This window comes from Neoarius graeffei, chromosome 15 (genome assembly GCF_027579695.1).
Source record: "Neoarius graeffei isolate fNeoGra1 chromosome 15, fNeoGra1.pri, whole genome shotgun sequence".
NCBI lineage: Eukaryota > Metazoa > Chordata > Actinopteri > Siluriformes > Ariidae > Neoarius > Neoarius graeffei.
In genome coordinates this window covers 18,816,028-18,839,831 of record NC_083583.1, presented here as the reverse complement: position 1 = coordinate 18,839,831, position 23,804 = coordinate 18,816,028, and positions in this window count along the sequence as shown.

Here is a 23,804-nt window from a genome sequence, read left to right as displayed (position 1 = left end):
AAAGAAAAGCACTGTTCTTTTCGGAGCGCAGGTGGCCAAGTGGTTAGAGCGCTTGACCGCTAAGCGAACGGTCCCTGGTTCGAGCCTTGGCTTGACGGGGATCTGGGGCTCGCTCCCTGTCCACCCAGCAGTGAATGGGGACCTGGTGGAAACACTGGGGAAGTTAAAGGCGGCGAGGAAAGGAACTGGCCACCCTACCTCACTATGCCGATGGCCCAGGACAAGTGCGCTCTCTAACAGGCACTCCCCCAATGTACGAATCGTATATGGGACTCCCCTTTGCTTTACTGTTCTTTTCAATGAAGATCACTTTAAACTAATCAGAAATGCACTCTATACATTGCTAATGTGGTAAATGACTATTCTAGCTGCAAATGTCTGGTTTTTGGTGCAATATCTCCATAGGTGTATAGAGGCCCATTTCCAGCAACTCTCACTCCAGTGTTCTAATGGTACAATGTGTTTGCTCATTGCCTCAGAAGGCTAATGGATGATTAGAAAACCCTTGTACAATCATGTTAGCACAGCTGAAAACAGTTGAGCTCTTTAGAGAAGCTATAAAACTCACCTTCCTTTGAGCAGATTGAGTTTCTGGAGCATCACATTTGTGGGGTCGATTAAATGCTCAAAATGGCCAGAAAAATGTCTTGACTATATTTTCTATTCATTTTACAACTTATGGTGGTAAATAAAAATGTGACTTTTCATGGAAAACACAAAATTGTCTGGGTGACCCCAAACTTTTGAACGGTAGTGTAGCTTTTTGATTCCAATGGTAGACAATATGAATACTCTGATTTTTTAAGAACGTATGGTATACCCAGGGCCAGCTCTAGGTCTTTGGCTGCCCTAGGCGAGAGTGAGTTTTGCCCCCCCCCAAGAAAAAAAACCTCTAATAACATCTAAATAACACTTTAATCTAATCACTCTATTCTATTACTATTAAACAATGTATGGTGCATGGACAATAAACAAGAAGTCATTTTTATCTTTTTCATTATTGTTATTATTGTTATCATTATTAACATAAAGTGTCACAAAGTAAAATGACCACACAAATTCAATACATATCTCCATATAATGGGCAAAAACTCTTCCGCACCCTGTTCAAAGTGTAGTGCATGGACAATAAACAAGAAATTATTTTTAGTTCCCTTTTTGCTATTAAAAGTTAAGTCATCTCTGAAGAATTAACAAATTAAATGAATAAAAAATTCTACAATTCTAAATTGTGCAAACTTAAGCACCCTGTTAGGACATCAATGGGCTGTATTTTCAAACAAAAGTGCAATTATGGGTACTTTGTTATTGAAGTCTACTGCTGTTTGCATCTAGTTAGCTAGGCAGACATTGATTCAGGCGTCTAAAATATTAATTTGCCACTATAATGGTTGATAGGAGAGATTAGATCAGACTTCCATAGTTCGAATTACGGGGGGTACTGGGGGGTACTATACCCCCCAATGAAGACCCAGTACCCCCCCAAAGAGACAAAAATATAAGTTTTTTTTTTTTTTTTTTTTTTGGGGGGGGGGGGGGGGGGGGGGGGTTCCGATATTTTTTCTGATATTGTGAAAAGGAATATATAATTCAAACCAACTCCCATTCGGCATTCTTATTGTAGGAACATTTTAATGTAAATTGATTTCAGACAGACACCCCTATTGTGGACCGCACCATTTTTAGTCACGGCAGCGCTAGAATGCGCTAGTACAGGGGTTTTCAAAGTGTGGGAGAGTCAGCCCCCCCCTTTACAATTTTTGTTGTCTCATCTCATTATCTCTAGCCGCTTTATCCTTCTACAGGGTCGCAGGCAAGCTGGAGCCTATCCCAGCTGACTACGGGCGAAAGGCGGGGTACACCCTGGACAAGTCGCCAGGTCATCACAGGGCTGACACATAGACACAGACAACCATTCACACCTACGGTCAATTTAGAGTCACCAGTTAACCTAACCCGCATGTCTTTGGACTGTGGGGGAAACCGGAGCACCCGGAGGAAACCCATGCGGACACGGGGAGAACATGCACAGAACACACAGAAAGGCCCTCGCCGGCCCCGGGGCTTGAACCCAGGACCTTCTTGCTGTGAGGCGACAGCGCTAACCACTACACCACCGTGCCGCCAATTTTTGTTGTTGCTATACTTAATGTTCCATTCGTATTTTAAAAAATGGGTGTTGTACACATTTTTATTTTTTTCTTTTACACATTTTAAACATCTGTGCTTTTTGAAAGCATCTTTTTTTTTACATATTTAAAACATATGAGCTTTATTAAAACATCTTTTTTTACACATTTTAAACATCTGTGCTTTTTGAAAACCTCTTTTTTTTTACACATTTTAAACATCTGTGCTTTTTTTAAACATCTTGTTTTACACATTTTAAACATCTCATAGCATCATTAACTAGCACCTCTTGGCAGACAACACACTGTGGCAGTGGAGCATCTTCAGATCCAGTCCATGAAAATCCAAACTTTAAATAATCGTGGTCATACTTCCTTCTTTTTTTGCTTGGCCCAGACTCTGTCTCCTCACTCACTGTAGCTTTAGGTACTAAAAATCGATCCATTTTGTCTCTGGCAAAGGCTAGCTGAAGTTCGCTAAATGTCCGCAATAGTAACTTATTCTGGTTTATTTTTCCTCACGTTGCCCCCCCGAAGAACTCTGGCGCCCCCTAGGGGAGACACGCCCCACACTTTGAAAAACCCTGCGCTAGAAGCAACAGCTTCTACTCCACACCGTATTCAGTTGATTCATCAGATACAGTCCATGGGTTTGCAGCAATTTATACAGTCTGTGGTTTGCAGCAGAAGACGTGCATTGGTAATGTTAGTTGCTAACCAACTTTTAGCCTGTTGAAAATGTGTTATTTTACAAGTTTCATTTATTAAAGTGATTTGTTCTTTCAGCTCATGTCACATCTTTATACATTGAATTACTTACCCACTGAGGCCAGAAGGCTACAGTGGACAGACATTAACGTTAGTTACCAACGTTAGTTAGCAAGATAAGCTAAGTCTCTATTTAAATCAAGCTTATTACAGTGTGGTATAGAAACGATTCTCATTTCAAAGGAGAAGAACTCCATATGTTTCCATTCTCATTTTATCATGAATAAATTGTGCCCTTCTGAAATTCATTTGGCACATAGGCCCATCCTGTGTGTGTGATAAGGCACAAGAATTTCTGATGTAGGCCGAGCTAAGCCTATGTAAAATTACAATCAGAACCTCTGGGGACTGGGGGCAACATAAAAAGAGCCAGGTAGTAGGCTAGCCTAGGCAAAATAGCCTAGTACATGGATGTTTTCTATTGTTTTTACTTACATTCCTTTTGTATTATTTTTAAGATAGTCATAGTTTCATCTGAGTACCCTGTTTGAGTTTATTCACAGAGACAGTAGGCCAAACATGAGGAAAAGAAAAGGGCCAGACATCAGGCATTTTTTTGGTGCTAAAAGAGTAAGTAGTAAATATTAGCACTAAGATCTACAGACAATTACAGTACAAGTGTAGGTGCAGTTAGGTTTTATACACTGTTCATGTGAATAAAGAAAATGGGTTCCCAGCAGACAGGAGAGGCACAGCAGGACGAAAGAGAGCAAGACGTTCAGCAGGACTGTTCTGCATGTGTGTATATACTGTATGTGACTCATTTGTAGTGTTGATACCCAGTTTGTTCTGACAAAGAAGGTTATCAGGTTGTACTGCTGTTTTTCTTCTGTGGTAGTGCTGTATGGTTTGTCATGCTTCTTAATGACATTAAAAATTATTGTTCAGAGTTATTGTGTTGAGTTACTGACACCGACTTCCATAGACGAGACGGGACAGGACCGGGGGGGCGATTGATATAATAGTGGACCATGATGGTACCCCCCAATTATGGTGGGGTAATTCGCACTCTGCTTACCTCTATACTTGGCTCTATTTGTTTCTTCCTGTAGCCTTCGTTTGCGCCCTTGCGCACCCGAGAGTTTGGATTTCTTCATTTAAGCACTTGTAGTCTGGGCTACTTTTTGCAGTGGATAGCCATTCTCATTCCCCGATGAACACCGCTCCCCCTGCCCCCCTTATAACCTATCATTGTGCATTTTTAGTAGGCATAAGGAAATCACCATGGACGCCATGGAGAAGGACTATCGATCGGCCTCGAAGAAATTCTGGCAAACCGTCCGGCGCCTCATGAGGGGGAAGCAGTACTCTGCCAACACTGTTTACGGTGCGGGTGGGGAGCTGTTGACCTCGACTGGGGACATTGTCGGGCGGTGGAAGGAATACTTTGAGGATCTCCTCAATCCCACCGTCATGTCTTCCACTGAGGAGACTGAGGCTGATGACTCAGAGGTGGACTCGTCCATTACCCAAGCCGAAGTCACTGAGGTCGTTTGCAAGCTCCTCGGTGGCAAGGCACCGGGGATGGATGAGATCCGCCCTGAGTATCTCAAGTCTCTGGATGATGTGGGGCTGTCTTGGTTGACACGCCTCTGCAACATCACGTGGCGGTCGGGGACAGTGCCTCTGGAGTGGCAGACTGGGGTGGTGGTCCCTCTTTTTAAGAAAGGGGACCGGAGAGTGTGCTCCAATTATAGGGGAATCACACTTCTCAGCCTCCCAGGGAAAGTTTACTCCAGGGTACTGGAGAGGAGAATTCGACCAATAGTCGAACCTCGGATCCAGGAGGAACAATGCGGTTTTCGTCCTGGTCGCGGAACACTGGACCAGCTCTATACCCTTCATAGGGTGCTCGAGGGTTCATGGGAGTTTGCCCAACCAGTCCACATGTGCTTTGTGGATCTGGAGAAGGCATTCGACCATGTCCCCCGTGGTATTCTGTGGGGGGTGCTTCGGGAGTATGGGGTTCGGGGCTCTTTGCTAAGGGCTGTCTGGTCCCTGTACGAATGGAGCAGGAGTCTGGTTCGCATTGCCGGCAGTAAGTCAGACCTGTTCCCAGTGCATGTTGGACTCCGGCAGGGCTGCCCTTTGTCACCGGTTCTGTTCATAATTTTTATGGACAGAATTTCTAGGCGCAGCCAGGGGCCGGAAGGAATCCTGTTTGGGAACCACAGGATTTCATCTCTGCTTTTTGCGGATGATGTTGTCCTGTTGGCTTCTTCAAACCAGGACCTTCAGCATGCACTGGGGCGGTTTGCAGTCAAGTGTGAAGCGGCTGGGATGAGAATCAGCACCTCCAAGTCCGAGGCCATGGTTCTCGACCGGAAAAGGGTGGCTTGCCCTCTCCAGGTTGGTGGAGAAGTCCTGCCTCAAGTGGAGGAGTTTAAGTATCTCGGGCTCTTGTTCATGAGTGAGGGAAGGATGGAGCGTGAGATCGACAGGCGGATCGGTGCAGCCTCCGCAGTGATGCGGTCACTTTACCGGTCCGTCGTGGTGAAGAAGGAGCTGAGCCAAAAGGCGAAGCTCTCAATTTACCGGTCGATCTACGTTCCAACTCTCACCTATGGTCATGAGCTTTGGGTAGTGACAGAAAGAACAAGATCGCGGATACAAGCGGCTGAAATGAGTTTCCTTCGCAGGGTGGCTGGGCGCTCCCTTAGAGATAGGGTGAGAAGCACAGTCACTCGGGAGGAGCTCGGAGTAGAGCCGCTGCTCCTCCACATCGAGAGGAATCAGCTGAGGTGGCTCGGGCATCTTTTTCGGATGCCTCCTGGATGCCTCCCTGGGGAGGTGTTCCAGGCATGTCCCCCCGGGAGGAGGCCCCGGGGAAGACCCAGGACACGCTGGAAGGACTATGTCTCTCGGCTGGCCTGGGAACGCCTCGGTGTTCTTCCCGAGGAGCTGGCCGAGGTGTCTGGGGAAAGGGACATTTGGGCTTCCATGCTTAGACTGCTGCCTCCACGACCCGGTCCCGGATAAGCGGAAGAAGACGAGACGAGACGAGAGGAAATCACCGACCACTACTGCGTAGGCTACACTTGTTTTTCAACCTTTTTGAGCCAGGGCGCACTTTTTTCAAAGAAAAAATCTCAAGGCACATCACCAGTAGAAAATGTTGACTGAAACTAAAACGCTGTTGCCAATATTTACAATATACAGTCATTCTATAATTTTCCACAGTACACTTGGTGATCTCTCACGGCACACTAGTGTTCCGCGGTACTAGAGTTCAGCAGCACAGTGGTTGAAAACACTGTACACCACTGATGCACTTGGTAACATTCAATAACTCCATCCCTCCTTTTTGGTGGGGTTTTGGTCGCCCTTGGCGCCCCTGGGCACACTTTGCGCTCTAGGCAATTGGCCAAAACAGAGAATAGCCGCGGATGCGCACTTGCGCGCCCGAAGACACACTATAGACAGGGCGAACCACTGTTGAGCGCTTATTGTTTCATGATTAACAACCACCACCCCACCCCACTTTTTTTGACAAATCGCGCCCTGACTACATGCTTTGCTGTACAATTAAATTAGGCTAAGACATTATAATGCTGACTCGTTTTCAGAATAGTGGAAGTCATAATTTTTCTCCCCCCGTTTCTGCGCCCCTGGGTGGACGCAGCGCCCTTAGAATTTGCCTATATTGCCTATTCCACGGGCCGGCTCTGGGTATACCTATTACTGTTAAGGAATATGCGATTGTTTTCGATGCAATTCCTGCAGGGATCATTATGCTGTTAAAGGGCAACTTGCCATCACACTTTGCTCTCTTGACCTCTTTATCTGACACGGTTATAGGCAATCTGTGCTTATCCTCAAAACATCACAACATCAATAGAAAAATCAGAGCTGTATTTCAAAGTGATGTTGTTTCTCTCCCATATGTTGTCCATTTCTGGAATGGTATTGTAGAGAACATACATTGGAGGAAAGTATGTTCTCTAAATACCATTGTATGGTATGTAGAGAACATACCTTCTCATACATACCTTCATGAAGGTACGGGCGGCACGGTGGTGTAGTGGTTAGCACGGTCGCCTCACAGCAAGAAGGTTCCGGGTTCGAACCCAGCGGCCAGCAAGGGCCTTTCTGTGTGGAGTTTGCATGTTCTCTGCGTGGGTTTCCTCCGGGTGCCCTGGTTTCCCCCACAACCCAAAGACATGCAGTTAGGTTGATGTGGGGTGGCCTTGGGCTGAGGTGCCCTTGAGCAAGGTACTGAACCCCTGACTGCTCCCCAGGTGCTCTGGGCTGCCCACTGCTCTGGGTGTGTGCGTGTGTTCACTGCTTCAGATGGGTTAAATGCAGAGGATGAATTTCACTGTGCTTGAAGTGTGCATGTGATGAATAATAAATGTTTCTCTTTTTTTTTCTCGTATGGACTTTACCATTCAAGTACTTTGTTACAAGTCACCTTTAAGTTAATTCATAGATTTTACCCTGTGAAATCCTTCCTTAAATGTTATAAACAAGACATTGATGCTAATTGCTCCTTTTGTAATGTCTCATCTCATCTCATCATCTCATATCATCTCATTATCTCTAGCCGCTTTATCCTTCTACAGGGTCGCAGGCAAGCTGGAGCCTATCCCAGCTGACTACGGGCGAAAGGCGGGGTACACCCTGGACAAGTCACCAGGTCATCACAGGGCTGACACATAGACACACAACCATTCACACTCACATTCACACCTACGGGTACGGTCAATTTAGAGTCACCAGTTAACCTAACCTGCATGTCTTTGGACTGTGGGGGAAACCGGAGCACCCGGAGGAAACCCATGCAGACACGGGGAGAACATGCAAACTCCGCACAGAAAGGCCCTCGCCGGCCACGGGACTCGAACCCGGACCTTCTTGCTGTGAGGCAACAGCGCTAACCACTACACCACCGTGCCGCCCCCTTTTGGAATGTACTGCTAGAAAACACTTCACATCTGTTTTGGAACTGTCCTCACACTGTGAAATTTTGGTCAGAGGTCCAAGAATTTATCTACACTGACCTAATTATCAATCTTTCATTTTATTTTAAAGATGTATTCTTTGGTATATTTGACTATGAAAAAGACTATGAGAGCAAATACTTCATTATAAACTTGTTATTTTTGTTTGCCAAGTACCACATCCACAAATGCAAGTTTAGTGGTGGAAAACCTTATTTTCCAGCCTTCATAATCGATGTGAATAACTACATTGAAACAATAAGACACTCCAATAATGCTAAAGCCCAGAGAACTGTACTTTTGTATGGAACTATTGTATAACTCACTTGTGACTTTTTATTTATTTATTTATTTTTATTATTATTTCTTGTCCTCTTGCCTATACCTGTGGCTTACATATGCCTTGTGATATGTCTATATTGTATCCCGACACACGTACGTACTTGTCTAGTCTGATATGTGTTGTCTAAATTAAAAAAAAAAAAGATACGTCCGCCATTTTGGAAAGGACCAGTCCAAAAGAGCTATATGGGCAAATTAATACATTTATGAATTTTGCGGGTGATGTAAATATTTTGTAATATTTGTACATATATAAAATAAAGCACTACTCATTGTCAGATTTTGATTTGTAAACCAGCTCTGTAACAGCATAAACTGATCATTATGACAAAAGTTTATTATAAACAAAAGAACATGGTGCTGAGAGGAGCTTCAGCTTTTCACATTGGCAGTTAAGCTCAGAATTTATTTAGAATCCTCTTACAGTAGAAGCAATCTGTATGGGTGGCATGGTGGTACAGTGGTTAGCACTGTCGCCTCACAACAAGAAGGTTCTGGGTTCAAGCACAGTGGCCGATGGGGGCCTTTCTGTGTGGCAGGCCCGGCGCCATGGGGGGGCAAAAGGGGGCGTCGCCCCCTCGTGGCTACAGCCCCGCCCCCTCAACAGAGACTCAGATCACTTAATTGTTTTCTTATGAAAATATAATGTATTATAGACGTATTAATAATTTGCATTTTCAAATACGAAATATTAAGTGGTTGCGCATTGCACAAAAATACATTTCACATAAATCACCTGTTTTAGACATAGATATGTAATGCTGACACAGCCGCGCACACACAGACTTGTGATAAGGACAAGGGGCGGGGTCGTGCGGGCAGGGGTTTTACATGTACACTTACAAGTGCACTGTCTCTGCAATATCCTGTAATATGCAGTCAGTTTACGGGAGTAGTCTTTCCCCCACCGAATTAAATGAATTCAATCACAATATTGTGAATCCATTTTCTTTCTTTGTAGGCTAAGTTTATCTCCGTTTATGTTGGTGTATGTGTTCATATATGGTCCGCTTTGTGCGCAAATAGCGTAAGAATATGTGTCGTTGACGTCACCCCCATGCAGCAGGGGTGAAAATTCATCACTTCAGAGTGTTTAGTCCCCTACACGCCTAAACTGGGATCACGGATTAAGTGGTTAGCGTTGACTCGGTGCGAGTCAGGAAGGCTATTACTGGTGCAGCTGCGGGGTCTGTTGATTTTTTTAAATTATGATTTTGGCTGCCGAGCCAAGTACCTTAGACTTGCATTGACGTTTTGTTTTCATGCCGCGGAGCTATTTGTATGTATTTTAAATTTAAAGGACTTGCCTGTGGCAGCACGGTGGTGTAGTGGTTAGCGCTGTCGCCTCACAGCAAGAAGGTCCTGGGTTCGAGCCCCGGGGCCGGCGAGGGCCTTTCTGTGTGGAGTTTGCATGTTCTCCCCGTGTCCGTGTGGGTTTCCTCCGGGTGCTCCGGTTTCCCCCACAGTCCAAAGACATGCAGGTTAGGTTAACTGGTGACTCTAAATTGACCGTAGGTGTGAATGTGAGTGTGAATGGTTGTCTGTGTCTATGTATCAGCCCTGTGATGACCTGGCGACTTGTCCAGGGTGTACCCCGCCTTTCGCCCGTAGTCAGCTGGGATAGGCTCCAGCTTGCCTGCGACCCTGTAGAAGGATAAAGCGGCTAGAGATAATGAGATGAGAATGAGAGATGAGGACTTGCCTGTAGGTTTGTGTGTGTTGTTGTATGTTTGGCATCTTTCCGGTTGTAACGCGTGTCTGTGAGAAAATCGGAGGGGAGGGGTAACAGGTGGGCACGGGTGTTGATAAAGCGCAACTGCCCTGGTAACATGTCACATGATTTTCCCGGACTAAAGCAACCTTCGGGGCCGTGGTTTTGTGGTTGGCGCAGTTAATTGTTTGAAACACGTTGTCAGACCACCATCACTACTACACACTATATGAAAAAATATTTGCCCCCTTACGATTTCTAATTGCCCCCTTAGTAAACTGTTCCTGGCGCAAGGCCTGCTGTGTGGAGTTTGCATGTTCTCCCTGTGTCTGCATGGGTTTCCTCTGGGTGCTTTGGTTTCCCCCACAGTAAAAAGGTTAGGTTAACGTGGGGCAGCCATGGCCTGAAGGTTGGACTGAAGTGCCCTTGAGCAAGGCACCTAAACCCCAACTGCTCCCTGGGTGCTGTAGCTGCCCACTGTTCTGGGTATGTGTGTGCTCATTGCTCACTTGTGCGTGCATGTGTGTGTGTTCACTGCTTCAGATGGGTTAAATGCAGAGGAGGAATTTCACTGCGTGCTTAAGTCTGTGCTTGAGTGTATGTGTGATAAATAAAGGCTTCTTGTCTTGTTTCAACTGAACTCACCTCACCACACCACAAACCTCTAGTAGTGCCCCAGAAAGTATATAACCTTCCTACACTTGCGTACATAAGTCTATTATGTAGGACTAGATGTTAATATAGGGTGACCAGACGTCCCGGTTTTACCGGGACAGTCCCGACAAAAGTCTGTCGGGACACGGATATGTCCCGGTTTTCGCCACTCGCGATGTCAGGGGCGCCGCTAGGGGGGGAAAGTTAGGACGATTCTAAGGGCCTGGCACTGACAGGGGGGCCTGTGAGGGATATTAATATTATTTTAATAGTATTGCCTTGTGTAAGTTTTTGAAATAAAATATTTCATTTCATCTGTTAAAATATGCAAATTATACATGGTTATGATTTGCTATAACATTTTTCTTGAATTATTTATGATATTGTCATTTCACCCCTCTACCCTTTTTACTAATGGTACAGTCTGATTCTGGGCGCGCTATGTGCGCAACAGAGGTTTCATCTCATCTCATTATCTCTAGCCGCTTTATCCTTCTACAGGGTCGCAGGCAAGCCGGAGCCCATCCCAGCTGACTACGGGCGAAAGGCGGGGTACACCCTGGACAAGTCGCCAGGTCATCACAGGGCTGACACATAGACACAGACAACCATTCTTATTCACACCTACGGTCAATTTAGAGTCACCAGTTAACCTAACCTGCATGTCTTTGGACTGTGGGGGAAACCGGAGCACCCGGAGGAAACCCACGCGGACACGGGGAGAACATGCAAACTCCGCACAGAAAGGCCCTCGCCGGCCCCGGGGCTCGAACCCAGGACCTTCTTGCTGTGAGGCGACAGCGCTAACCACTACACCACCGTGCCACCTATGCGCAACAGAGGTGAACATTCTAGAAGTTGCTAAGCAGGAGCAGGTGTGATGAGTTATGAAGTCCAGATATCACACTGTGTGTGAAAAAAAAAATCACCTTTTTTCATAGGTATCTTTATTGTATAATTAAGTCTAGATGTTTTGCCATTGTTCATGTGTGGATTTGTTGATATTGTTAAGTATTTAACTTTAATATTTTGCACATTAGCTGTGGTCATAGATATCATTGCTATTGTTCATGTGTGGATTTATTGATACTGTTGCTAAGTATTTAACTTGAATATTTGAACATTTGCTGTGTTTTCTAATAAATGTGTGATGCCTAAAAGAAACCAAAAACACCTAGTGGATTTCTTGCAGTGCACTATGTAATTGTATCAAAAAAACTAGTGTAGTTATTCATCAAGGCATACATTTGATCGCATACAATAAGTCAATAAATGGAGGAGATAAAGGAATACATTTTGTAATCCTGATTATTGATGATGTTTGCTGGAGGGCTCTGGAGTATCCATAATGTGCATACAGAATGCTATAAATCCATACTGATACAGTGATGCATGCAATTTCTCTCAACACAAACATTTGGATTGAATGAACTCCATAGGCTACTGAGTGGCCTAATAATAGTTGCTAATAAAAGAAATATATATCTTCCATAATATATATCATGGAATTTTCATTTTAAGGCAACAGTCTATTCAGTCTAGTTCTGACAGTTCTGCATTTAAAATGTTCATATACCAAATAATTGTATCACCTAAACTTGCTAGGTAGCTGATCACATGCATAGTAAAGTAGAAGTGCCAGCCAAAAACAGACTTCAAATTCAGTTGCTTGAGCTTGAAAATTTTACCAGGGGGGGGCCCTAAATTGTAATCTTTCATAGGGCCCTGCATTTACTATTTTGATGAATTGACAGGAATCGCAAACTTTCCTGGTTACTGCCCTCTGGCCCTGTAGCATGGGTGTTTATTTAGCCACATTATTCCAGACAACAGAACGTGTTACCATGCAACAATAAAATAAACATTAACTGGCATGAATGTTCTTTGTGTAGCAGCTAGCAGCAGTAATGCCGCAGCAATTATGCCGAAAAGAAAATGTACCTTTTCCAAAGATTTACAGGGCACCTACCCCTTCCTCCGAGAGGTGCAGAACAATGCGCACGAAGCCTACTGCACACACTGTAAGTGTTCCTTCTCCGTAGTCCACGGTGGTAACGCCGATATACAGGATCACATTAAAACTGGAAAAGATTCACTCTTCTTATATACGTAGGCTAATGCATTTTGTTTAGGGTGGGTGGATTGACAGTCGCCTTAGCTTTGTTCCTGTACTGAGTTGGGTAGCCTATGTTGCAAATGATGTGCGCTCCTGTGGGGGCTTTCCTCGGGCTGTCGCCCCTCTCCTCCTTTACTGCTCTTTTGTTTGAGTGTATATTCTCAAATCACTTGTTTCTTTTTTTGTTTCTGTTTAACATACCATTCTGACAGTTTGGGCATATTGCTGTGTTGAACAGCTTGTTGCACCTTCCATTAAAGTGTTCACTTTTGTACACATCTTCTTGCTTTATTCATGCAGTTGTGGGGAATGGTTAGTAAGGTTGATTCTGACCTAGGCTACGTTGAGGTCACATATCTACTTTTTAAGTTCATGCTATAGTGCATACAATTTTAGAGATATAGCCTACATGTGGGGCGGCACGGTGGTGTAGTGGTTAGCGCTGTTGCCTCACAGCAAGAAGGTCCTGGGTTCGAGCCCCGGGGCCGGCGAGGGCCTTTCTGTGTGGAGTTTGCATGTTGTCCGCGTGGGGGTGCTCCGGTTTCCCCCACAGTCCAAAGACATGCAGGTTAGGTTAACTGGTGACTCTAAATTGACCGTAGGTGTGAGTGTGAATGGTTGTCTATGTGTCGGCCCTGTGATGACCTGGCGACTTGTCCAGGGTGTACCCCGCCTTTCGCCCGTAGTCAGCTGGGATAGGCTCCAGCTTGCCTGCGACCCTGTAGAAGGATAAAGCGGCTAGAGATAATGAGATGAGATGAGCCTACATGTGCATATGCATTCTTCTTGGTGTTCTCGCAAACAGGTGAAATAAATCAGTTTAAATTTGGCCTATGGACATAGCCTGGCCTATTCTCAGCCATTACAAAATCTGTTGTCTGACCATAATTTAACTGATCTGTATACCACTATGCTACTAGACAACAAAATGCCTGTTTGTTTTATTTCATGTGAGATGTTGATAAATGTGAGCTTCAACAAAATGATAAGAGCACCTCTCTGAGTATCACATTTACGTAAAAAAAAGGTGTGCGTGCACGAGCATGGTCGCGCGCAAAAGTGTCCCGGTTTCAGACTCAGGAAATCTGGTCACCCTATGTTAATATCCCCAAATTGCACACCTGAGACATGCTGCCGAGACTGCGAGATGTCTAAGTCAATGGATGTTCTGCTTTTACTGTGGCCATTCATGTTCCATTCAGCAAAGGTCTTCTTCTGTGACCTTTGGTGATCCAACCAGCAATGTTTCTAATGTTGTTCCTAAGTAAAACCACTCCTACATATAGACTCTGCAGATGGCATCTTCTGGGTTATCAAGTTGGTGCAGTCCTTCAATGTTTCACTGATAGGTCCATGACACCTCCATGGGGTTCAGCAGTGAATTCTGGCATCCCAAGCTCACCCCCTAGATGCCATTTACTCACTTGATGGCCCAAGTTGAATCCTCTTCATCCAGAGTCACTGACTACCCTTTTCAGCAGCTCTAGAGAGGTTTTTGACTGCTTGCTAGTTAGCCTTCCCTCGCATCTCCATTTCCCACAGTAGCCTTGATGTTGATGTGGCTACAAACCCTCTGCAGCCCACTTTGAGCGGTCAGATATTTGCTTTCCAGCCACATCATTGCACATGGGCTGTAAATTCAGCATACTTCAGGTTCATATAGCTGAATATCGATGGATTATGACCTACCATATACTGTATATAGTCGTTGTATAATGAATTTCACAGGGAACAGCATACAAAATAAATTGCAAAATAACAGAATTTACACACATTTCAGCTTAGAAATAAAAGAGTTAGCTTTATACTTGCCACTTCAGTGGTGTTCTAATTCAGCTGTGCAACCACAAATGAGCTGAACAAACTGCAATGTATTGTCATGTCAGCAAAAAAAAAAAAATTGATTGGGAGAAATATGTCCTCTCTCAAGGACTTGTGATCCAGAGCCAGAATAGTAACAAAAAAAAAATCACTGCTGAACTGTTGGATCCAGGTTACCACGTATAAGGATTCCTTCCCTCTAGCTGCTTTAGATCAATGTGTGTCCAAAACTACCACGTACTAGAGTAGCTTTTTTCCATATGCAGTCAGACTTATGCCCAGATAGCAAATGATGTTATTTCAATGTTGATATTTGGTCAAGATGGTTGATTTACAGTTATAGTTGAACACTGATGGTGGATCAACCATTAATCAACCACTGATAAAATAAAAAAGTTGAAAAAATGTGTTCGAATCAATGTAATGGTTGAAGGAAACATTTGATCAATGTTGAATATATGTTGATTTTGTTGTCATCATACACTGCACCACTGGACGGGAGCCTGGGGTGCACTCTGGGTGAGACCATTTTGTGGGAGGGGGGTTTCCTATATTTCATTGAATTTCATTTATTTAATTTAGAATTTTAATAGAGCACAAGGAACTATGAAGAATAGATTATTATTTATGGTTATGTGCAAATCTTGTGTGTGCAACATGTAAGGAAAAAACGAACAGAAAAACAAACATCTCCGTTTTCTACCGTACCGGCCGCTATTTGGAATGGTCCAAATAACCGTCTCTCAGAAGAACTTTTCGATAACGGTCAAACAGATATCGATTCAGTATCATGACATGTCGATTTCCATTTAGATGATGGCTGAATCACCATTGATTCAGTATATTATTTCAACATGAAATCAACAGAAATTTAAATGTAAGTTTCTATTTAGATGATGGTTGAATCACTATTGATTCAATGCTGATAGGGTTGAAAATTCAACATTGATTCAACCCAAATTCAAGGGGACACTTTCAATATCATTTCAACATTATTTCAATGTTTTCTGCCAAACGCTATTTCAATGTTGATTCAACTGATTTTTGCTATCTGGGTGAACACTTACTTACTTACTTATTTACTTGCTTGCTTACTTACTTACTTCTGCAGATAGAAAACATGTTATATTACCAGTCTTTTGTTAACATAAAGACAAGCCAATGTCTTCTTGGCTTGTTTTTGGGAGGTGGAGAGAAACCAGAGAAAACCCATGGGGACAGCATGCAAAGCAGTCTGCAGTGTATTTATGAAAGTATTATAAGATAAGATATACAACCCCAAATCAGAAGAGGTTGGCATGGCATGAAAAATGCAAATAAAGAAAGAAAGCAGTGATTTCTAAATGCACTCTGACTTGTAAATCATTGCAGACAGTACAAACTCAAGATATTTCATGTTATGTCTGGTCAATTTCATTTCATTTGTTAATGTAGATCCATTCCTGCATTTCAGACCTGCAACACATTCCAAAAAAAGTTGGGACGGGGACAATTTAGGCCTAGTAATGAGGTAAAACAATTAAACAATGATGTGATTGTAATCATGATTTGGTACAAAATCAATATCCAGGAAAGGCCTAGTATTTGATGAGCAAAGACGGGCTGAGGATCTCTATTTTGTCAACAAATGCATGAGAAAATTATTGAAATGTTTAAAAGGAATGTTCCTCAAAGAAAAATATGCAGGGATTTGGATATTTTGCCCTCTACGGTGCATATCATTAAATGACTCAAGGAATCTGGAGGAATTTTGGTGTGTAAAGGGCAAGGGCCCAAGCCTAAGCTGAACACCCGTGATCTCTGATCCCTTAGATGGCACTGCATCAAGAACCGTCATTCATCTATAGCTGATATAACCACATGGGCTCAGGATTACTTTGGCAAACCTTTGTCAAGCACTACAATACAGAGTTACATCCACAAATACCAGTTAAAACCTGACTACGCAAAAAGGAAGACTTATGTTAACTGTGTCCAGAAGCACCATCAACATCTCTGGGCTTGGAGACATCTGTTATTTTACAATCACACAGTGGAAATGTGTATTGTGGTCAGACAAATCAGTATTCCAGGTCTTTTTTTGTAAGAAATGGACACTTTGTGATCCGGACCAAAGACAAAAAGGACCATCCAGACTGTTACAAGCAACAAGTCCAAAAGCTAGGGACTGTCATCATGGTATGGGGTTGTGTCATTGCCCTTGGCAAAGGTAACTTACACTTCTGTGACAGCAGCATTAATGCAGAAAAGTACATTGAGATTTTGGAGCAGTATATGCTGCCTTTAAGCCGACATCTTTTCCAGGGATACAGTTAGGTCCATAAATATTTGGACAGAGACAACATTTTTCTAATTTTGGTTCTGTACATTACCACAATGAATTTTGAACAAAACAATTCAGATGCAGTTGAAGTTGAAGTTCAGACTTTCCGCTTTAATTCAGTGGGTTGAACAAAATGATTGCATAAAAATGTGAGGAACTAAAGCATTTTTTAAACACAATCCCTTCATTTTAGGGGCTCAAAAGTAATTGGACAAATTAAATAATTGTAAATAAAATGTTCATTTCTAATTCTTGGTTGAAAACCCTTTGTTGGCAATGACTGCCTGAAGTCTTGAACTCATGGACATCACCAGACACTGTGTTTCCTCCTTTTTAATGCTCTGCCAGGCCTTTACTGCAGCGGTTTTCAGTTGCTGTCTGTTTGTGGGCCTTTCTGTCTGAAGTTTAGTCTTTAACAAGTGAAATGCATGCTCAATCGGGTTGAGATCAGGTGACTGACTTGACCATTCAAGAACATTCCACTTCTTTGCTTGAATAAACTCCTGGGTTGCTTTGGTTTTATGTTTTGGGTCACTGCCCATCTGTATTATGAAACGCCGACCAATCAGTTTGGCTGCATTTGGCTGGATTTGAGCACACAGTATGTCTCTGAATACCTCAGAATTCATCCGGCTGCTTCTGTCCTGTGTCACATCATCAATAAACACTAGTGACCCAGTGCCACTGGCAGCCATGCATGCCCAAGCCATCACACTGCCTCCGCCGTGTTTTACAGATGATGTGGTATGCTTTGGATCATGAGCTGTACCACGCCTTTGCCATACTTTTTTCTTTCCATCATTCTGGTAGAGGTTGATCTTGGTTTCATCTGTCCAAAGAATGTTCTTCCAGAACTGTGCTGGCTTTTTTAGATGTTTTTTTAGCAAAGTCCAATCTAGCCTTTTTATTCTTGAGGCTTATGAATGTCTTGCACCATGCAGTGAACCCTCTGTATTTACTTTCATGCAGTCTTCTCTTTATGGTAGATTTGGATATTGATACGCCGACCTCCTGGAGAATGTTGTTCACTTGGTTGGCTGTTGTGAAGGGGTTTCTCTTCACCATGGAAATATTCTGCGATCATCCACCACTGTTGTCTTCTGTGGGCGTCCAGGTCTTTTTGCATTGATGAGTTCACCAGTGCTTTCTTTCTTTCTCAGGATGTACCAAACTGTAGATTTTGCCACTCCTAATATTGTAGCAATTTCTCGGGTGGGTTTTTTCTGCTTAAGGATGGCTTGTTTCACCTGCATGGAGAGCTCCTTTGACCACATGTTTTCTTCACAGCAAAATCTTCCAAATGCAAGCACCACACCTCAAATAAACTCCAGGTCTTTTATCTGCTTAATTGAGAATGACATAACGAAGGAATTGCCCACACCTGCCCATGAAATAGCCTTTGAGTCAATTGTCCAATTACTTTTGGTCCCTTTAAAAACAGGGTGGCACATGTTAAGAAGCTCATTCTCATTATCTCTAGCCGCTTTATCCTTCTACAGGGTCGCAGGCAAGCTGGAGCCTATCCCAGCTGACTACGGGCGAAAGGCAGGGTACACCCTGGACAAGTCGCCAGGTCATCACAGGGCTGACACATAGACACAGACAACCATTCACACCTACGGTCAATTTAGAGTCACCAGTTAACCTAACCTGCATGTCTTTGGACTGTGGGGGAAACCGGAGCACCCGGAGGAAACCCACGCGGACACGGGGAGAACATGCAAACTCCACACAGAAAGGCCCTCGCCAGCCCCGGGGCTCGAACCCAGGACCTTCTTGCTGTGAGGCGACAGCGCTAACCACTACACCACCGTGCCGCCCCATGTTAAGAAGCTGAAACTCCTAAACCCTTCATCCAATTTTAATGTGGATACCCTCAAATGAAAGCTGAAAGTCTGGACTTTATGTCCATGTCCATTATATAACTATAACTTGAATATGTTTCAGTAAACAGGTAAAAAACCACAAAAGTTGTGTCAGTGTCCAAATATATATAGACCTAACTGTATTTTAAGAAGACAGTGCAAAACCACATTCTGCACACATTACAAAGGCAGCTGTGGAAGAAGAGGGTGCCAGTCAGGGGCGTCACTAGACCCAAGACCATACTGGGGCACAAAAGGGGCACAGGAAATGTATGCGAGCGCGCGAAGCGCGCGAGCTAAAAATTTTGCACTATATTTATATTTATATTTATATTTTTTATATAATATATATTACATTTTATGTAATATATATTATATTTTATGTAATATATATTTATATATTGATATTTATATTTAGAAACGGCCTGTATACTCAACTGGACGTAGCCTCCAAAACAACAGTTGTGTGTCATTACGTTAGGTGGCTATCTTCACACAGTCCATCACAAAACTATCAACGCGATCTGGCAACACGCAAACTGAGGGCTCGCGGCTTGCCACGTTGCAGACGACGGAATGAATGCAAACTTTTCAATATCCCTTCGTTTCAAACAAAAAATCAAGACAACACGAAAACAATGTCCCAACACATATTAATTCTACAGCGTTACAAAAATGACAGTGGAATTACTGTCTACTAACCTGTAAACAGTTGAAAAACACGGAGAGATGGTTTCCCCTGCTCTGAATTTCATTGCATCTGAGGGCTGCTGGAGTCTGCGGTCCCCATAGCAACCAAGATGTTACTCATGTCACGCGCACACTTTTTTCACATTGCTTAGTGTGCGCGAGGCCAGCCAAAACTACCAATGTAAAAGCATTGTAGATGGTCTTCTTCGCGCATCGGTTAGCCTACCCCACGTTATGAATTAATTAAATTGCAGCTATTCCCAAGTTTAAAATTCAGAGCGTTTCGTCACTGGATTTTTTTTACTGGGGCACTACAGATCTATACTGGGGCACGTGCCCCAGTAAAATACCCCTGGCGACGCCGATGGTGCCAGTCCCCTCTGTCCCTAATAGAGAATGTGTGGCAAATTTTTAAATGAAAAATATGACAATCATGACCCCGTACTGTTGCAGGAAGAATGGGACAAAATAACACCTGAAACAGCATCACTTGGTGTCTTCAGTCTCTACACATCTTTTAAGTGTTGTGAGAAGGAATGGCAACATTATAAAGTGGTAAAACTTTTTTTTTTGAAATGTTTATTTTGGAAAAAAAAGACAATAAAACTCAGAGGTAAAGCATCAAATAATGTGCTGTTGTATTGTTTTGAGTGCAATACAGGTTCAAGATTATCTACAAATCATTGTTTTCAGTTTTAATTTCAACATACTGGCCCAACTTTTTCTGATTTGTGGTTGAACTTTATTGTCTCCTCAAGGAAATTTTTCTTGGATTTGATGCTTTGAGTGACAATGTACACAACTACACACAGAGTGCATCTTCAAATCACACATTCACATACATGCAGCACATATACTAGTGTCATCACTGGAGTTAAAATGATAGCGTTTCACACTGTTGTTTGCTCCAGTGTGTTTATATACAGTGCAAGAAACCACAAAACTTCTGTTTTTTGTACAAAAAAAAATTGCATTTTGATATTATATTAATATATTGCTCCATTTATTTATTGGCAGGTACCTGTATCCAAAGGGGCCTTATATATAATCTTCAAACCTAAACGGCCTTTTGATTTCATTAAACTGGTGAGATTTAGTTCCCTCTGAAATTTGGTCATTGTGATGTACGTTTCTCATCTCATCTCATCATCTCTAGCCGCTTCATCCTTCTACAGGGTCGCAGGCAAGCTGGAGCCTATCCCAGCTGACTACGGGCGAAAGGCGGGGTACACCCTGGACAAGTCTCCAGGTCATCACAGGGCCGACACATAGACACAGACAACCATTCACACCTACGGTCAATTTAGAGCCACCAGTTAACCTAACCTGCATGTCTTTGGACTGTGGGGGAAACCGGAGCACCCGGAGGAAACCCACGCGGACACGGGGAGAATATGCAAACTCCACACAGAAAGGCCCTCGCCGGCCCCGGGGCTCGAACCCAGGACCTTCTTGCTGTGAGGCGACAGCGCTAACCACTACACCACCGTGCCGCCCATGTATGTTTCTGTAATATCTAAAAAAAAAAAAATCAGTCCATTCTGTGGCTGGGAAGTTATTTAATTTGAAGGGATTCTCGAGCAAATAATGTGCATGAAATCGCTCGCTTCAAGCAGACAGAGGAAGTCCGTGTGCACATGCACAGGTTTACGTGCTTCTTCTTCTTTTGGGTTTTACGGCAGCTGGCATCCACAGTGTTACATTACTGCCATCTACAGGTTTACTTTTGACCGTGCACTGACAGTTACATCATTCTGTTGCTAAACGAATAGCTGATCACACCAAGGTGCTCGCTGACCACCGATATTTATTAGTTTGGTCCTGTGTTTCCTTTCCTTCGCAACGTAACGTATTTTCTTCTCGCTTTGTTACTGTAGTCGGTCTTTCACGTTTCATTTGCGCACACACATCCTCCATTTTTCTCTTCTGTTTCAAATTTGTATCCCACAATGCCTTGTGTGAATGGGGAAAGCCCACCACATGATGCATGACGTAGTATCTTGAATTGGATCATGTTGAAGCAGGAAAAAATAGCAGAGAATTTAGGGCCACATGGTCCTAAATTCATTAATTGTTCTATTTAAAAAAATAAAAACCGAATAAAATTGGAAGTCTGTGATTTAAATTCAGTAGCTTTCGGTCCACTAAACAAAAATAATTGGGTGTCGGGAAAATTCTTTTTATGACCTAAACTTGAAAAATCTGAAAGGCAGTCTACCTTTAATAATGCCAAAAAAAAAAAGCTGTACACATCACAATTTATACATACAGTGGCATGCAAAAGTTTGGGCACCCTTGCTGAAAATGTCTGTTACTGTGAATCGTTAAGTGAGCAGAAGATGAACTGATCACCAAAAGGCATAAAGGTAAAAATGACACATTTCTTTAATATTTTCTGCAAGATTACATTTTATTTCCATCATTTACAGGCATAAAATACCCAAAAATGAAAAGGACCTGAAGCAAAAGTTTGGGCACCTGACATGGTCAGTACTTAGTAACACCCCCTTTGGCAAGTATCACAGTTTGTAAACACTTTTTGTAGCCAGCTAATAATCTTTCAGTTCTTACCTGGGGGATTTTCGTGCATTCATCCTTGCAAAAGGCTTCCAGTTCTGCAAGTTTCTTGGGCTGTCTTGCATGCACTGCTCTTTTGAGATCTATCGACAGATTTTCAATGATGTTTAGGTGAGGGGACTGTGAGGGCCAGGGCAAAACCTTCAGCTTGTGCCTCTTGAGGTATTCCATTGTAGATTTTGAGGTGTGTTTTGGATCATCGTCTTATTGTAGGACCCATCCTCTTTTTAACTTCAACTTTTTTACAGATGGTTTGCTTCCAGAATTTGCTGGTATTTATTCGAATCCCTGCGTCCCTCGACCAATGAAATGTGCCCTGTGCCACTGGCTGCAACACAACCCCAAAGCATGATTGACCCATACCCATGCTTCAGAGTTGGAGAGGTGTTCTTTTCCTGGAATTTGGCACCCTTTTTTCTCCAAACATACCTTTGCACATTGTGGCCAAAAAGTTCTATTTTTATTTCATCAGTCCCAGGGGCGATTTCTCAGAGACAACAAGGGAAGCCGAGCTTCCCCTAAAATTCTCTCCCCAAACTGCGGCGTCTATGACGTTGAATTCTCATTAAAACAATAACTTGCATAACATAATATATGCCCAAGATTGTATTTATGTTCATAACTATCCTGTAACTTAGTTGAGTGATGTCTGACGAACTTGCAGTTTGCTACGAGAATCACCTTTGCTGCCAGGCTGTAACCTTTCTTATTTCAATGCGCTCTATGGACCGGCAGCAGTGTTGCCAGATTGGGCGGTTTTAAGTGCATTTTGGCGGATTTTGAACATATTTTGGGATGGAAAACGTCAGCAGTTTCTGGCAACACTGACTGGCAGCCAGGTATCCGTTGCAGTCTACGAGACGGCTCTGAACAGCCAATTTCGGCTAGTTGTTATTGGTTAAAATCAACAAAATCGTCACTTCCAGGGAAGCCGGGCTTCTCTGGGACTAAACGAGACAGTGGGCGGGACAAGAAGCCGGGCTGATGAAGGATTATTGGAGGTAGTGTTTGAAAGACATGAGGAGGGCGGTACTTCGGCAAGGAACACGGAAGTATGATCAGTCCCTAGCGGATGTCGAGAAAGTGTAGTCGTGTGCCAAAGTGCTGTCCGAATTTCTTTTCATATAAACGTTTCTTCTCATTGATGTCTCTGTACATTACTCTGTAAATAAATGTAAATATTACTCGTTGTGTTCCGTTAATTTTCATTCATTCTATCAGTTTGATCATTCGTGAATTCACTCGTTTATTTCATTTGTAGTTCAATCTGGTTGTAGGCTAGCTTGAGCCTTATTGGGATCTGCAGTACTAGCTGCTAACAGAAATTGGTGAAGTCTCTGGAAAGCACAACCAGCTAGTATGACAGGGTCACAGACCATTTTCTGGAAAAGGAGCGGAGGGCAGAATTTGTGTATAAATAGTGTGCATCATATAATGTTCATGAATCTGAAGTGTGTATATTGTTCAGTAATGTTAAGAGAATGGTGGGCTCTGTGTTATAGGTTATACCTGGGTATAATATTCAAGGTTCTGTGTGTTGCATAGCCTACCTGGTTATGAATTTCCAGACTGTGTTGCAGAAGATGTTCAAGGATGTGTTGCACAGCTGGGTGTTGTGTTAAAGACTCTGTGTTGCATATCAGGGTATGATGTTCAAGGCTCTTCATTGAATAGCCAGTGATTTTTGGATGTTTGATATTTTTGATTAAGGATATGAGGCACTAGCCTGGCAAGCCAGACTATAACATGAAATGTACAAGCAAAAATACTTTCTGCCACTAGGTAGGGTTGTCTAGTTCACTATGCTAATGGGGCACACCTTTCTATGCTTTGATATCCGGCCTACAGGTTTTACGATGAATGCGTAA